This window comes from Desmodus rotundus, chromosome 2 (assembly GCF_022682495.2).
Source record: "Desmodus rotundus isolate HL8 chromosome 2, HLdesRot8A.1, whole genome shotgun sequence".
Lineage (NCBI taxonomy): Eukaryota > Metazoa > Chordata > Mammalia > Chiroptera > Phyllostomidae > Desmodus > Desmodus rotundus.
The window spans coordinates 47,412,073-47,429,643 of NC_071388.1; the positions used below are offsets into that span (position 1 = coordinate 47,412,073).

The window sequence follows — 17,571 nt, forward strand, 5'->3', positions numbered from 1 at the left end:
AAATGGTGTTGATAGTGTGTGTGTCTTTAGCCTTATTTTAAATCATTGATGAAGAGAATTATCATGAGAAAACATTAAAGAGGTTCCAATTGATACTTCTTATCCCAGAACAATGTAATCATTATTTTCTCCTTTTAGCCAATCCATGAAGCAGAAAAGACCAGAAAGATATTCTCATTTGGTACTCACAGATTTAATACTTTGACTGAGGGTCAGAATGAGTGTGCTTTGGAGCAGAGATGAGATACTTCTTATGTCTGCTTGAGGGACTTTCCCGTGGTGCTCAGCGATGACCTGAGGACCAACTCAGCACTGCGGGGCTGGGATGCAGATTTCCCAGTTGTGTGTGGGAACTGCATTGCAGATGGTGGGCTCTACTCATATTCCCCTATAAATGCAGTATTAAATATCACCTTTCAATTATATGCATTGATTCAGTCAATAAAATACCGGCTATCAAAATGGTTTATTTTATTGAAGAAATGAAAAAGCTCATTCTTTTATGAGCTAACATCAGATGGCAATTTAATACCTTAGATTTATAGATAACTTTACAGAATAACATTGTATATAATATATAGTATTTAAAGATATTTTTCCTTTTTATAAATGGTATATTATATATATTCATATAGGCAAGGCAGGTTCAGGCTGAATTAGGGGTGACAAAGGATTACAATTCTCATTCCTTAAAATGTAAGTGATGAATTCTCTAAAAACGGTTGATACAATGGTGTTGTAAAAAGGAACATAAAAAACAATGAAAGTGATTAATCCTCAATATACTTTTTAAATTAATATATTTATTGATTATGCTATTACAGTTGTCCCATTTCCCCCCCTTCACTCCACTCCATCCTGCCCACCCCCTCCCTCCCACATTCCCCCCCTATAGTTCATGTCCATGGGTCATACATATAAGTTCTTTGGCTTCTACATTTCCTATACTATTCTTACCCACCCCCTGTCTATTTTCTACCTACCATTTATGCTACTTATTCTGTGTACTTTCCCCCCTCTCTCCCCCTCCCACTCCCCTGTTGATAACCCTCCATGTGATCTCCATTTCTGTGGTTCTATTCCTGTTCTAGTTGTTTGCTTAGTTTGCTTTTGTTTTTGTTTTAGATGTGGTTGTTAATAACTGTGAGTTTGCTGTCATTTTTACTGTTCATATTTTTTATCTTTTTCATAGATAAATCCCTTTAACATTTCATATAATAAGGGCTGGGTGATGATGAACTCCTTTAACTTGACCTTATCTGAGAAGCACTTATCTGCCCTTCCATTCTAAATGATAGCTTTGCTGGATAGAGCACTCTTAGATGTAGGTCCTTGCCTTTCATGACTTCAAATACTTCTTTCCAGCCCCTTCTTGCCTATAAGGTCTCTTTTGAGAAATCAGATGACAGTCTTATAGGAACTCCTTTGTAGGTAACTGTATCCTTTTGTCTTGCTGCTTCTAAGATTCTCTCCTTCTGTTTCATCTTGGCTAATGTAATTATGATGTGCCTTGGTGTGTCCTCCTTGGGTCCAGCTTCTTTGAGACTCTCTGAGCTTCCTGCACTTCCTGGAAGTCTATTTCCTTTGCCAGATTGGGTAGGTTCTCCTTCATTATTTGTTCAAATAAGTTTTCAATTTTTGCTGTTCCTGTTCTCCTTCTGGTGCCCCTATAATTTGGATGTTGGAATGTTTCAAGATGTCCTGGAGGTTCCTAAGCCTCTCCTCCTTTTTTTGAATTGTTGATTCTTCATTCTTTTCTGGTTGGATGTTTCTTACTTCCTTCTGGTCCACACCGTTGATTTGAGTCCAGTTTCCTTCCCATCACTATTGGTTCCCTGTACAGTTTCCTTTGTTTCTCTTAGCATAGCCTTCACTTTTTCATCTACTTTGTGACCAAATTCAACCAGTTCTGTGAGCTTCCTGATTACCAGTGTTTTGAACTGTGCATCTGATAGGTTGGCTGTCTTTTTGTTGCTTAGTTGTATTTTTTCTGGAGCTTTGATCTGTTCTTTCATTTGGGCCATTTTTTTTTTTTTTGTCTTGGTGCACCTGTTATGTAAAGGGGCGGGGCCTTAGGTGTTCACCAGGGTGGGGTAATGCTGGTCGCTCTGCTGTGATGCTATATGTGGGGGAGGGACTGAGAGGGAGCAATGGCGCTTGATCCACTCTCTGCTGGATTTCAGTCACTCCCTTCGCTACCCACAAACTGGGCCCCTCTGGTGCTGATTCCCGAGTGGGTGGGCTTGTGCACGCTCTAGGCCCCTGTGGATCTCTCCAGCAAACTCTCCTGTGAGGCTGGGAGTTTCTCCTGCTGCCGCCTTAACCCCCACCGGTGTTTTCACTCAGAGGTTTGAGGCTTTATTTCCTTGTGCTGGAGCCCTGGATCACGAGGTCTTTTTCGTTCCCCCCACCATTCCTCCTGGTTTATCTATGAGCAAAAGAGGGGCCACAGGGTCTGCTAGCAGTTGCACTGCCTGCCCCGTTCATTCCACAATCCACCACCTCTCTGGGTCCTGCCCTCCCAATTTATCTGTGCATGAATGTGGGGCCATGGGGTTTGCTAGCTGCAGCCTGGCCTGCCCCGTTCCGCAGTCTGCCCCCTCACTGAGTCCACTAGCTGCCGCCTTGCCACGAGTCCTCTCCACCGGGCTGCTCGTCTCCGCCCCTCCTACAGGTCTGGATGAATGTTTCTTCTTTATCTCCTTGGTTGTCAGACTTCCATACAGTTCGATTTTCTGTCAGTTCTGGTTGTTTTTTGTTTTTAAATTGTTGTTGTCCTTCTTTTGGTTGTGCAAGGAGGCACAGTGTGTCTACCTACGCCTTCATCTTGACCGGAAGCCCTAATCCTCAATATACTTTTGAGGCACTTTGGATTCAACTGTAGTTTTTTATTTATTTATTTTTGAGTAGTTCTAACATTTGTATGGATTGGTACTTTGTGACTTTTATTCTGTTAGCTGTCCTTTGAAGTGCAAAAATACTTTTAGTTTCATAGCAAAATTGAGGGATAAAATGGATATTTCCCAAAGAGCCCCTGACTCCACATGTGCCTGGCCTCACTCATTATCAACAACCCCACGAGAGTGGCACCTTTGTTAAAGTTGAGAAACCTACGTTGATGCATCATTATTACCTGAAGGCCACAGGTTACATTACAGTTCTCTCCTCTTGGTGTTGTGCATTCCCTGGGTTCAGACAAATATTTATGTCATATATCCACCATTATAGTGACATGCAAATGGTTTCAATGCCTGAAAAATCCTATTCAACCCTTTCTCCCCCAAACTCCTGGCAACCACTATTACCCTCTGGCAATCTGTACCATCGCCATGGTTTTGCCTGTTCCTGAATATGATCGTCATATATCTAGAATCATACAGAATGTAGAATTTTGAGAGGGATGCCTTTCACTTAGCAATATTCATTTAAGTTTTATTCAAGGCTTAATAGCTCATTTCTTTTTAGTGCTGAATAATATTCTATTGTCTTGATGTACCAGTTTGTCTATTCACCTACTGAAGGACATCTTGGTTGCTTCTAAATTTAGGCAATTGTGAGTAAAGTTGCTATAAACATCTGTATGCAAGGTTTCTGTTTTGGGTTTTTTTTTTGTGGACAACTATTCACTCTTTTGGGTAAACACCCAAGAGCATGATTGCTGGATTGAATGGTACGAATATGTTTAGTTTTGTAAGAAACTGACAAATTGTCATCCAAGTGGCTGTACCATTTTTCATTTCCAGCGATGAATGAGACTTCCTGTTGCTTCACATCCTTGCCAGCCTTGGTGAGGTCAGTGTTCCAGGTTTTGGCCATTCTGATAGGCCAAAAGAAAAAAGGAAAAATGGTGGAATTGTCCAACACTGTGCTATCTAATGGGTAGACACCATTTAAATGTGACTACTCTGCACCTGAAGTGTGGCTATTTCAAATTGACATACATTAGATTTCAGAGACTTATAATAAATACAAAGAATGTAAAATAGCTCATTGATAATTTTTTGTTGATATCATGTTAAAAGATAATATCACAGATTAAATAAAATCTATTAAAATTGATTTTAGCTAGTTCTTTTTATATTTTATGTACCCACTAGAAAATTTAAAATCATATATGTAGCCTTCAATATGTTTCTATTGGACAATTGGCCTAGGATTATGATACATTAAGGAGTCTAGAAGGGTGATTAAATAAATTTACTATTCACAATTATCCAGTTTTCTTACTATGTGGCCCAAAATTATTGCATCATCTTTCAAGAAAGTATAGAATAATATGAAACATTCATCTTTATAGTCTGCTTTTAGTTTTTCATAAGAATTCAGAATTTTTTATTTTCTCCTGATAATGGCAAAGAAATTAAAATTAACAGAAGGAGATGTTTCAAAATTGTTATATCAGAAGGTGAATACTTAAAAAAAACAGTGCCACTTCAGGCCCTAATAATGATGGTAAAATGGATAGTCTAAGTTAAATCTCAGACTGAGTCTTCATGTGATGATATTCTAGATGAATTTTCTCAAACAAAAAGTTCAAATGTTGTGCAATACAGCTCTCAAAATGAAATGGATATATGTTTCTCTTTAATAGTTAATTACTCAACAAATAGAATTTTACCATGTAAATTTTTAAGGACTATCCTATCTTTAAAAAGACCATGTGACAGTATTCTTTCACGATTCTTGTGCACTGAAATTTACCCAGTATGCTTGAGAAGTGGACAAATATTGGAGATTGTTGGGTATCAAAGGTAATAGGAAGAAAACAGATGATGTAGAAATTTAAGTCCTTGAATAGGTCACTGTAATTGGAGCTTATAAATGTAAAAATTAAAATACTTTCAATTTTGGAGCAAAGAATATGGTAATCTTTTCAACAAAATTATGAGCCATCAAATGTTCCAAAACTTTTTCAAGTATTGCATTTTGATAACGCAAATGCAAGGTAAACATTCAGAAGTAATAATAAGCTGGAACATATTTGACATCAAATTTACAAGATGGTTATGTCTCAGATTGCATGATAGTCCATAAGCAGTTAATGCCACTGAGAGGATATTTCTCATTTTGCCTGCATATATGTACATCTAAAATCATTAAAACAAAGAACAAAATTTTAGGTTTACTATACTGAAATTCTTATTAAAATTTCTGATGATGTTGTTTTTCACTATCTTTTCTCTATTTCATTCACAAATTTAATACAATATCTTAAAAGAATTAATAAGCTGCAGATACTAGATAATGACTTTTTCCTGTTACACTGTTAGTTATTAGAATAACTTACCCCGTATTAGTAGTTACAGAACATCAAAGACAATGTCAATTAAACATGCCTGAATTATCTAAAAATTGCAAAGACTTCTGAGATCCAGAAATCATATTTCTGCTTTTATCTATACCTTCTGTATTATTTAGGAAGGTCACCAAAGGACCCTAGTGATTTACAAGGCACTCCTGATAGCAAAATAAAATAATGGAATAAAGGGCTGTACGTGAGTGGTGGTTGTATGTTGGTGCCTTCCAGACCCAGGAAAGATACATGAGATCTTGAATCAGGGCACCCACACACTGGCCAGAGGTGGTGTTCATTCTCCCTTCAATTATTCTTTCTCTTTCATATTTTACAGTCCTGTTAGAAGTAAACTAGAGCATAGGATACTTCCAGCCTTGAGTGTGGATTTCCCAGCATCCTCTTTGCAAAGGTTTAGTGTCCATTTTTTTTTTTAACTTGATCAGTACTGCATTTTTGCCTAGTGCTTCAGACTCATGGTAATGCAGATGTGCAAGTTTTCATGGAAATACAAAGAGGCAGAGTGGAAAGAGCACTGGACTGAATAAAGTGTCGTGAATGGGTTCAGATATTTCATCCCCTGCACCCCAGTTTTAGCGTGTGTAAAATGAAGGGTGTGAATGACTAACTTGTTAGTATTATGATAGTATTTTTTAGGAGGGACCTGCGGGTTGGCATAAAACAGCTCTGCCAATATAGATATGAGGTTATAGTTTTAAGACAAATTAAAATCCCAAAGCTCTCTCTCTGTCTCTCTCCCCTCCCCCCAATAAATGGAAAGATATATAGATAGAGAGATAGATTTTTTCAGATAAGAGTTGTTCAAAGTGGTACTTTAAACTGGTACTTTTAGAGTCAAGTACACATGTTGGGTGTGTTTGAAGTACACATGTTGGGTGTGTGCTTGAAATTGATGAGATTTGTAACTCTCCACAGGATTAGTACGCCAAGTATGTGGCAAGTACTGGCAGGTAAATTTCTCTTTTGTGATTCTGATCAGAATTTGAGCCTAGGATCTTCATTTTGTAATTTGAGTAAAAGTTAGAAACACAGGGCAAAAAGAGGGAAAGAAATTTCTAGCAAAGAAAGCTTGGTTTAGGAAAAATAGATTGTAAATTAAGAATCTTATGACTCTCTAACTCACCTGACAGTTGCACTATAATTTGGGGAAGAGCACAGTTTATCTGTAATAAATCACGATGACTTGGTACAATAGTTTTATATTTCTAAACTCTAGGTACTACCTTCTCTAGGTTGATTGTTCTTTCCTACGATTTTTCAGCTAAGTTTGCGGCAGCCATATCCAATTTTTTACCAACTTACCAACACCTTCTTCATACTACTCATCCCCATTAATAAGTAAAAGTTAGAGAAAGCATTTATAATAACTAGGGTACAGAAGACCTGGAATTTTAAATGAGAGAAAAAGGAGAAAGGACACAGAGTTCAACGCCTTGTCAGGTTCTGGGCTATAAAATGAATAGAAATTCTGCTGTGTCATTCCCCCGGGCCTCCTGCCAAGCACATGATGGGTACATTCAGAACGTTTGTTCCCAGGAATTCTGGGGTTATAGTGGCATCAAGGTGCCAACTCGTTTGGTATATTAAAACAAATCCTGATATTTGTAAATATCCAGCATAGAGTTTGTAAAAAAAAAATGTTCTCGGAAATTCACTTTATGGAATATCACTCAGGAAGCAGAATCCCCAGGGGAATTATATGTAACACCTGGTATTCAAAATGATTTTCAGGCTACTGGGAAATGTGTGTGTATGCACGTTTGCATTTTTTCTTCTATTACTACTTTTGGGATAGGGGCATTTCAACATCCTCTTTTTTTTCAGGGACTCTAAGGTGTTTAACTAATCTACTCATAGGCAGCAAAAACTCTCAGCAAAATGATGTGATAATTTTCTTTGGAACCTTTCCATTTCCTTGCCTGTCTTCCTCTGTACCTCTCTACCAAAGACATCCACATCCTATTCCATTCTCCACTCAAACTTGATGTTTCTAGGTCAGGGGTAACTCCCTCTGTGGTGGATAGGATAGGATAGGTGGATCAGAGTTATTTGTACTTGACCAGGAGTTTCAAGCCATTTCTTGGGGGTAGTTGCCTGCTTCTTCACTCTTATGACCCCCAGCCTCAAACCTGTGATAACTTCAAGTGTCACATACAGAATGGGAAGTCACATCCAAGTGCAGTCTCACCAAGGCTCAGCAGAAGGCATTGTACTCTCCCATGGATGGCTTGTGTTCAGTGAGCACTTGGCAATTAATGGGAGTTCTGTCTTCTCAGGTACTGCCTTTCTCCTTCCTTCATATGGTATCTTATTCATGAGACATAGCTTGGCTGCCTTTCCCCTCCATCCTTCACCTCCTTAGCCTCATTACTTCTTGTCCTGGGGTGCATTGCCACAGTCTTTGCTCACCATCACAGCCTCTGTAGCACTTCAACCTCCCTTAGTGAATGTGGCAGCAGTGGTGAATGTCTGCCTCTGTCCCATGACTGTAATGCATTCTTTCCTTTCCCAAGGAAGAGGCCCTGTCTCTTGGCTGAGAGACTATGTTCTTATGAACTCCACTCCAATTATTTTTGCAGTACTCTTGTGTAATACCAGGATCGCCTGCTCATGTTGAATGAGTTGAGTGCATTCATAATGAGGAAACCAGAGTAGTAAACTTTGACAATATGTGAGAATCTGATGGGCAGGCTGAGCTCAACAAAGGTCTGCACAGAGGTGGTACGTGGGCTTTGGTGCTATGAGGGTTCCATTTGTGCTTTCTGTCCAAAGTGTTGTTCAGCTTTTCTTGATAGTTTCTGGTCTATGCAAGGAACTGTGTGAAATTGAGAAAGTTACCACATTATGATCTTAGAAGCACAGACCAAAAGGAACTTCATCTTGTCTAAGTTCCCCATTTTATGGAGTAGGAAACAATGTCCAGACCTGAAATAAGACTGTCCAGTGTCTCACAGCAGAGCTGCATCCAACTGGTCAATAGCAAGGAATAACTAGTTGGTCCTGACCTTTCTGTCCCACTTTTAGTAAAACAAAACCAAACTTCTACTTAGAAGAGATTTCTTCTCTGTGTTACAGAAAGGCCCCTTTCTGGTTCTTCTTCTTGTTACTCTCTCTTTCTCAGTGGAACTTGGCAATGAATACTTTTAGGTGCTGCTTGCAAGTGAATCTTTCTCTTAACCTCTATTTGCTTTACTCATTTCTCATCCCCTTGTTTTTTGCAGCCACAAATACTCCAGGCCTGAAGCATTCTCTGGAATCCATACAATAGATGTATTGGAACCAATGATGGCTTTTTATGCTATTGGTGCTATACAGGTCACTTTTGGCTGCCTCCACTACTTCATTTTTTTTTAACTTTGTTTTTGAATGCTAAAAAAAGGATGTTCATTGTGGTGCCTGGATTAAAGATTAACAACATCTCTAACTATGTGGATTGTTTTAAGAAAAAAATGTGACTTCTGGTCAAGATGGCAGCATAGGTAAACATGGCTCACCTTCTTGCACAACCACATCAAAATTACAACTAAAATATAGAACAACTATCACTCAGTACTGTCATAAATTAGTTGAATGGAAATCTGACAACTACAGAATTAAAGGAAACACATCTATCTGGACTGGTAGGAGGGGTGAAGAAATGAAACAGGCAGGTCCCACATAAATATGTGTTGGATAAAAATTTGGGAGGGCTATCTCAGGACTGAAGAGTCCCAGCCCCACACCAGGCTCCCCTGCCCAGAGTTACAGTGACAGGAAGATAAGCTCCCATAACTTCTGGCTGAGAAAACCAGTGGGGATTGAGTCAGTAGAAGAAAATTCTGGAGTCCCAAGCAGTTCCTCTTAAAGAACCCCCACACAAATTTAATCAGACTCATTCTCTCTGAGCTCCAAGGCTGGGGTAGCAGCTTGAAAGACACAGGTGGAGGAATAAAGAGAGAAAGTGAAGTGTCTGGCATCAAGGCGAGAGCTGGGGAACAGCTTTCTCCCACAGAAAGGTGGGCCATTTTCCCTTTTCTGAGCCTTCCTCCCACAGAGCCACAGATTCCATAGGTTGGTGTTGTATCTGAGACTTCATCAACCTAGCTAACACTGTCTGTCCTACCCTGGAGATCCCCTGAAACTCTGTCCTATCCAACTTATGGGCCCACCCAATATGCTTTTCCATATGAATGGCTGGTTTTGGCTTATGCTTCACAACTTCCTAAATCATCTCAAACAAGCAACAGCCAGCCTCAGTGAGCTCCCAGCCCCCATACCACTTGTTAGGGGCCCCAGATCTGGCACTAGCAGCAACCCGCCTAGATCTACAGTTTGGCTTTGTCTGGGCATCTCCAAGCCCAGCACAAGTAATAGCAATCTCAGGTTGCTGTATACCTCAGGCAGGATGGCCATGAACATAAAACAGGTGGGGGCTGACCTTGACCTGCACCACCCAGAAACTCCAGAGCCTATGCCCCCAATGGATAACAACAAACCACTTTGAAGAACCATCTCCCTGCCCTTGCAGAGCTGATCCTCCATGGAGGGTGGAGGTTAGCAGTCAGTGGTCACAGTCCTTGCAGCTGACAGGTCTGGATAAATCCCTCCCATTGACATGCCAACAGTAACCAAGGCTCAACTACAAGAGGGTAGTATACTCAGCCGATGTGAAGGGTGCACCTTGAGTACCCATCTTTGGTAGTAGAGGAGGCTGTGCCACTGGATCCTATAGGACACACCTACTACATTAGGTCATGCTACAAAGACAGGGAGTCATAGCATTTCTACCCAATACATAAAAACACACACAGGGAAGCTGCCAAAGTGAGGAGACAGAGAAACTTGGCTCAAATGAAAGAATAGATCAAAACTCCAGAAAAGGAGCTAAAGCTAAACAAAATGGTGATAAGCAATCTCTCAGAAGCAGAGCTCAAAACGCTGGTTATAAGGATGCTCAAGGAACTTAGTGAGGACCTCAACAGCATAAAAAAGATCCAGTCAGAAATGAAGGATACACTAATTGAAATAAAGAAGAATTCATAGGGAACAACAGTAGAGTGGATACAGCTGAGAATCAAATCAATGTTTTGGAACATAAGGAAGCAAAAACAAGCAACCAGAACAATAAGAAGAAAAAAGAATCCAAAAAAAATGGATAGTATAAGCAACCTTTGGGACAACTTCAAGCATTCCACCATTTGCATCATAGGGGTGCCAGAAGGTGAAAAGAAAGGGCAAGAAATTGAAAATCTTTTCAAAAAAATAATGAAAGAAAACTTCCCTATCTTGGTGAAGGAAATAGACAATGCAAATCCAGGAAGCACAGAGTCCCAAACACGATAGATACAAAGAGGCCCATTCCAAGACACATCATAATCAAGATAGCAAAGTTTAAGATAAAGAGAAAATCATAACAGCAGCAAGAGAAAAGAAGTTAGTTACTTACAGGAGAGTTCCCATAAGACTGTCAGCTGATTTCTCAAAAGAAACTTTTTAGGTTAGAAGGGATTGGCAAGAAATATTCAAGGTCATGAAAAGCTGGGACCTACAGCCAAGTTTGCTCTACCCAGCAAAGCTATCACTTAGAAAGAAAAAAAGGGCAGATGAAGAACTTCCCAGATGAGAAAAAAATTAAAGGAGTTCACCATCACCAAGCTATTATTTTATGAAATGTTAAAGGGACTTACTTAAGGAAAAGAAGAAGATAAAAACTATAAACAATAAAATGGCAAAAATACATATTTATCAACAACTGAATCTAAAATACAAACTAAGCAAACAAGAAGGACAGAGACAGAATCATGGATACCAAGAGTGTCTTGTTGGTTGCCAGATGGGAATGGTTATGAGAGAATGAGTGAAGAGGTGAAGGGATTATGAATACAAATAGGTAGTTACAGAATAGCCATGGGGATGTACAGTACAGTATAGGAGATGGAGCAGCCAAAGAACTCATACACATCAGCGCATGACCCATGGATGTGAACAGTGGTGTAGAGATTGCCTGAGAGGGTGGGAGGTGCTGGGTGGATGGGGGCAAAGGATGAAAAATTGGGACAATTGTAATAGCATAGTCAATGAAATATAATTAAAAATGTATATATAGATAGTTCCATTGCCTATCAAAAATTATTTTTGGAAAACCTAGGTGCTTCTTGACCCAAGAAAAACATAATTCTTGCTTTAAGCCTAGCACCCTTAGAGGGACTGGTTCAAGTGTCCTTCTCAGTTGGACAATCTCCTGGGGCCAGAAAATGCTGGGGCCTAATGATTTCATATGACATCTCCCACACTGTAGGTGAGTCAGTAATTTGCTCTGAAGAGTGTGTAGAGGAATATATGCTGAATAAAAGAGTGAACGAGAGTTTAAACTCAGCAGTCTGACTTCCTATGTTCTCACCTAGACTTCCACACCCACCAGTTGGTGACCTTGGAGAGGTTACTTAACTTCTCTTTGTCTAGTTGGCCTCATGTGGAAAATGGGAATAGTTGTGGTACATCATTATTCTTTGTTGTGAGAACTAGATGAGTTAATACTTGCAAAGCACTTTTAAAAGCCTAAAACATACTCAATAGTCTCTAAATGTCAATTTTATTTTATTTTATTAATTTTTTTTAAATAAGAAAGACTTCTGTATTTTTGTCATAAGTGAATCCTGGGAACTTACCAGTTTAAAGCTCCCAGTTTGAGACTCAAAGTTTTACAGAAGAACTTTCCCTAAAAAAGGCCCTTCCACACTTTAGAAGGAACATATTAGACTTTCTTCTCCATTTCATGTTCAGAGGCATGTGGAAATTCAAGTCCAGGATAATGAGAAGAAAGAAGGGATAGAAATGGGAGGAGCTATACTATAAGGCATGGGAGCAACCCAGCCTGGAGAGTCCAAAGTGTGGGTTCTAGTCTTCCCTCTGCTATGAACTTATATGAATCCTTGGAAAAGACACATTGTAGGTCTCAATCTTTCTCATCTCTAAGAGAACGGAAGTTTTTCCCCACCATTAACATGCTAGAAACATACAGTTCTATGGGAGGTTGTTCACCATTTGAGGAAGACAACCAGAACTTGACTAGATACTGACATTACATGACTAACATTAAGAGGCCATAAGAATTAATATCATTTAGGTAAAAGCTGCAGGAGGTGCTGAGGGAAATCCCTGGGATAAAAGCAAAGATATGTGCAAAAGCTATAGGTATTTTCCATGACATTATCCCTTCATACCACGCCTTTCCCAGCTGAGGCATCCTCTTTTAATTTCTTAGTAAATAGAAGACAATGTCAACACAAGGGAAAAGAAGTGGCAATTTTCCAGATCATTCATTATAAATAAATAACTAACCTACCAAGAAAAATAAAGCTAAAGAAAACCTGCTAAAAGGCCTTATGATTTAGATTGCATAAGTAGGTATTAAATCTCTATTTTTCATATATACTGATTTGAATTTTACTGAGAAGTTTTATGTCAATTATCTCCTTTGATTTCCACAACCCTGTGAAATAGGTAAAGCAAATATTATCAGCTATAGTTTACAGTTGAGAGAGCTGAGCCTCTGAGAGCTTACATACACACCCCAGTTAAAAAAGCTAGTTAGTGGTAGAATCAGGGATCAAGTCTTTGCGTTCTACTTTAGAGTTCTTTTATATGGTACTACTATCTCCAAATTAACAAGTACATTTTTAGTGGGTCACCCCCCTTGAGCTGCAATACACACTTAGGAAGCAGAAGCTTGTAGTTTTGCACTAGGCAGTTACAGAATCTGTCAGCCCCAGATTACATCCAATGCCCCCTGCCCCTTAGTGAAGGGATATTCTTTCAAAGGCCATTGGCAACAGGATAAATCACATCTAAAGCCCGTCATTGATTTACTATTTAAGTCTAATGTCATCCAACCAAGTTTGACTACTCAACGTTCTGTGCTAGAATGGAATCTTCACTAGGCAAGGTTCTTTTGTGTTGTTCACTGATGAATCCTAATGTAGTAGTCACTTAAGACTTATTTGTAGAATAAACAAACAATTCTTGAATTGCTATGTTTCTGTGCATTTGTCATGCTCTTCTCTCCAATACAATGCCCTGACTTCACCTTCACCCATCTCAGCAAACATCCTTCAGGGCTACCATCTTTCAAGAATTCACTGAAACATCATCCCTATGGCAGCATCTCCCTGATTATGCACCATGAGAATGATTGTATAGCACTTAGTTGTATTCCTGTTTCCATGATATGGTAAAGATGACCTATACAACTCAGTTTGGTTTTAAGAATTTTTCACTTTAGTTGTTTATGAGTGCAAAAATCATTGTAATTGTTGTGATATAGAATATAAACCACCCTCTCTTTATCCTCTGGGAGAAAAAAAAGAAAAAATGGAAAAGAAAATTACATATATATCCACATCTGCACCTATGTAGTTAGAGATACATGGCTTGACTGACCATCAGCTTACCAGAGACATGCTTCCTCTTGTGGAGAGAAGATTTAGTGTTAATAAATACTACCTTAAGCTCTATGATGTGATATGAAGGTAGTAGAAAATACAGAATCACAAATATCTATAAGGGCTTTCAGAGTGAGGTTGTGATATGAACTACTTGGCAAAGACTAGAGGAAGAAAATGTACTTTTGGTTAAAGAGATCTGAGGCAGTGTCAGAGGCAGCAGCATTTGGACTATTTTGTGTATGAATATCACAAGCAAACCATAACTTGGGTGACAGTGTAGGGAGCCAGTCAATACCGGACTTAAACAGACTAGGGAGATGAATGGGAACCTACAGTGTCACATTTGTATATGACTAAAGGCCAGGAGCAGAGGCCACTACATCTAATTTAGGGATTTTTGCCTTTGAAAGGATTACAGATTTTGGAAAAAGACTTTTCTTGGTGCTCTACAACTCAGTTAAGTATTAAAAAGAGCTAGTGGTACCAGCTACTTTCCAGAATATTTAGGCAATTGTTCTATTACTCCTGAAGTAACTTGCTGTTTTTATACTTCCCAAGATGTGAAGGGAAGAGCAGAACAACTCTGATGCCTTGGGGTAAATGTCGTACAAGTAGTTGTTCAGTCTTCTGTGCTGAGACTAGCTTATGGAGGACCACTCAATGATCAGAGAAACACTGGGTACTACTGAGAGAATGACTAAACCAGAGAATGCTTGCAGTGATGACCTCATAAGGACCACCTCATTCTACAGACAGGGACATCATTGCCCAGGTGACTTAAGTCAAGTCTTCTAAAGTCACACTGCTAGACAGCGATCTAGCTGGGGTCACTTCCAGGTGTCTTCTTCACATCTACTGCAATATTGTTTCCATCACTCAACGGTAATAATATTCCTAAAAGCTTCTCTGATTTTCTTGTGCAAAGCATGCCCCAGTTTGACTTCAGCCAAGCAATAGTCACTAGTGAGATCCTGACAATGAAAATTACTTCCTAGAATATGAAGTAAGGTCTGCAACCTGCCTTCACTGTTCAGGTCATATGGGGTAAAGAGACAAGTCTGCGCTTCCCTAAACCTTCTGAGTGTTTGGAACCCCACCTGGGCCTCAGGGGAGAGGGCCTGTTCCAGTCTGATGCAGTAATTTGTGCCACTGCATCCACATACTGCTGTTCTGACAATATTTCTATGGCAGAGACAGAGATGACACAGGAGAAGGTGACTTCTATGGGCCCCATAGGAGAGACATACCGTGTGTGTCTCCCCATAGGGGAGACATACCTTTATTCTTCAAAGGCATTAAATATTGGAGTCTGTGCAGAAAGGCTTCCAGATGCTGGCTGATCCTGGCTCCTTTGACTCCCACACCTTCATGCTTCTCCTCTGGGTGGCTTTCCAAAAACTGCTGGATGCCCAGGCGGACAAGGCCATGTTAGATCAGCCAGACTTGAAACATATTGGCCCAGTGGTTTTAAGACTTTGTCAGGCAGCAGCTGCATCTTATGTACTGGATACAGGAAAGCAAAGAGCTGACACATTGATTCTAAGCACATACCTAGGAGACTGTAAATTTGATAGAGAGTGAATAGAACTGTTTTGCAGAGAATATTAGAATAATAAGTATTCCCTAAAACCCTACTGGGAAGGCAGATCTCTCTCATATAACCGATGTTCCTTGGTATTTGGAATATCAGATACCAAGAACACTCATTCCCTAACCCACCCAGAGAATAGTTTTAGTTGCAACATGGAACAATTATAGGACTTAGTGGGGAAACTTAACGATCTTCAAAAAGCTTGGATAGAGTAATTCAATTGTAATTGGGGAAGTTAGTGATCTGCCCGGGTCTAGAAGAATACCAGGAACTCCTCGCCATCTGCAGTGCAGAACCATTGTTTGTGTGAGCTGGATATCCTCCTTTTTAAAAGAAAAAAATCTTTTTGGATATATGCCATTTATAAATTTTAACACTTTTTTATACTTGTGAAAGAGTTAAGAGGGCAATTCTGCCTAAGTATTTGAATCTTTAGTATTAACTGTACATTGACCCATTTTGATCATTTTTCAAGTCTTACAAAAGGAAGTGCACAGTATTTACATTTTTAATAAACAAGTTTCCACCAAAACTTTTTTAAAAGCCTTAAGTATTAATTCTGCTCCAATATAGCCAAGGGCCTACTTTGAAAGGAGACCCAGCATGCTTTTTTACAGCAAAGTTAATCCCACTGAAAGCTTCCTCTAATAAAGCAAGCTCTAAGGGCCAAGATACAGAAGTGAATTAAGCCTTAGTGACTCAGCTTCTCCTTCCTCCCTGCCCTTGTCTACCAGCCAGGAATGTGGGGAAGAAATGAGTTAGGTCAAATCTATGCTTGAGCTCCATGAAGCAAGCAAGTAACTAGAATCTGTACACCCCAAGGTGATCTTGCTGCAAAATGCTATTCCTTTGCAGTAAGTCTTCCCTAGTACTTGGTTCCAGTGAATAAAAATCTCATATTAACAAGTCTTGGGAGAATGTAAATGGATGCCTATTGAAAGGTAAATGAACTGTGACCAATGTATTCTCATTTACACAAATAACTAGGTGATTCACTGTCTTAGGTTAGAGTTCCCACTATCAGACCAAGAAACAGAAATTCATAAGATACAAGTGATTTATTGACAAAGTGCTCCAAGGGAAAATAGTAAAAGGGTAGATAAAATAGCAAAAGAAAGGGGGAAATGCCAAGCCAGCAAGGGTACAGTGTCAAACAAAGTCCTAGAGGGAGCAGCTTCAACTTGAACTTGAAGGTGAACTTTGGAATGCCAAGCTACCTCAAAAAGGTCCCAACATGAGGCCAAAGTGCTTGAGTTTTCATAATCCTGGACCTATCAGTCATGGGTAAAAGGCCTCCATGCACTTCTAAGCTATCCATGTTTTCCAATAAAGGACCCAGGAGCAAGCCCCCAAATACAGGCACAACTACAGGCTATTGGAAGTAAAATATACCAAAGCCTGGGGCACATATTTAAGGAAAAATATTTAATCTGCAAACAAACAATAAACCCAAATACATTGTTCTGAGGGTATCTAGATGTTAACCTAATGGCATTTTATTAGCTACATTTCCCAAAGATTTTTTCTTTTTGTTTTGTTTTGTTTTGTTTTTGAAATCTGTGTTCTCTGTAAAGAACAACTGAGCAGAGCCGTGAATGAGGAGTGAGCCACAAAAAGATCTGAGTAGTGTCTGGGAAGAGTTTTCAGTAAGAGCTAAGGCCATGGAAGAGAATACGACATGCTACAGAAACAAGAAGAAACCAGTGGGCCTACAATGGAGTGAAGCGAACTATGAGTACTAGAAGATAAGTCAGAGTGGCCAGGACCAGACCAAATCACACAGAGCCAAGCAACCTAAGGTAAGCAGTGTGACTTCTGTTCAATTGGACTGTGATAGGAAAGTAGTGGAAAGTTTTGACAGACATTGCCAAATCTGCGCTAAGTTTCAAAAAGACTACTGTTTTTCCCACGTGCTCCAAAGGGCATAAGAATATCTATGCAAATCACTTTCGAGAAACAGCTCTGGATCTCACACAACCCCCAAGCTCAGTGAGCAGAATAAATGCTAACAGTAAACATTGATTACTCATTCATTCATGTTGTTATGTTGTCCTTCAGACAGCAGTAGTAATGATCTCTACTATTTGCAAAGCAAGTCTTTATAAGCAAGTTTTAAATTAAAGATGAGGCTGCAGATGCACCATCAGAGTGTTTTTAATTTACAGTTACCTTATTTTGTTGTTTTCCAGTTTGTATCTTTAGTTTTTCTGCCTTTTTGGAATAGAGTCTCTCCCATCAAAGTA

At 39.4% G+C, this 17,571-nt stretch overlaps 1 pseudogene; it reads left to right on the top strand.

Annotated features, from left to right (window-relative positions):
* The first annotated feature begins 14,936 nt into the window (after window positions 1-14,936).
* On the top strand, window positions 14,937-15,554 carry LOC112309531 (COMM domain-containing protein 3 pseudogene; annotated as a pseudogene).
* Window positions 15,555-17,571: the final 2,017 nt, after the last annotated feature.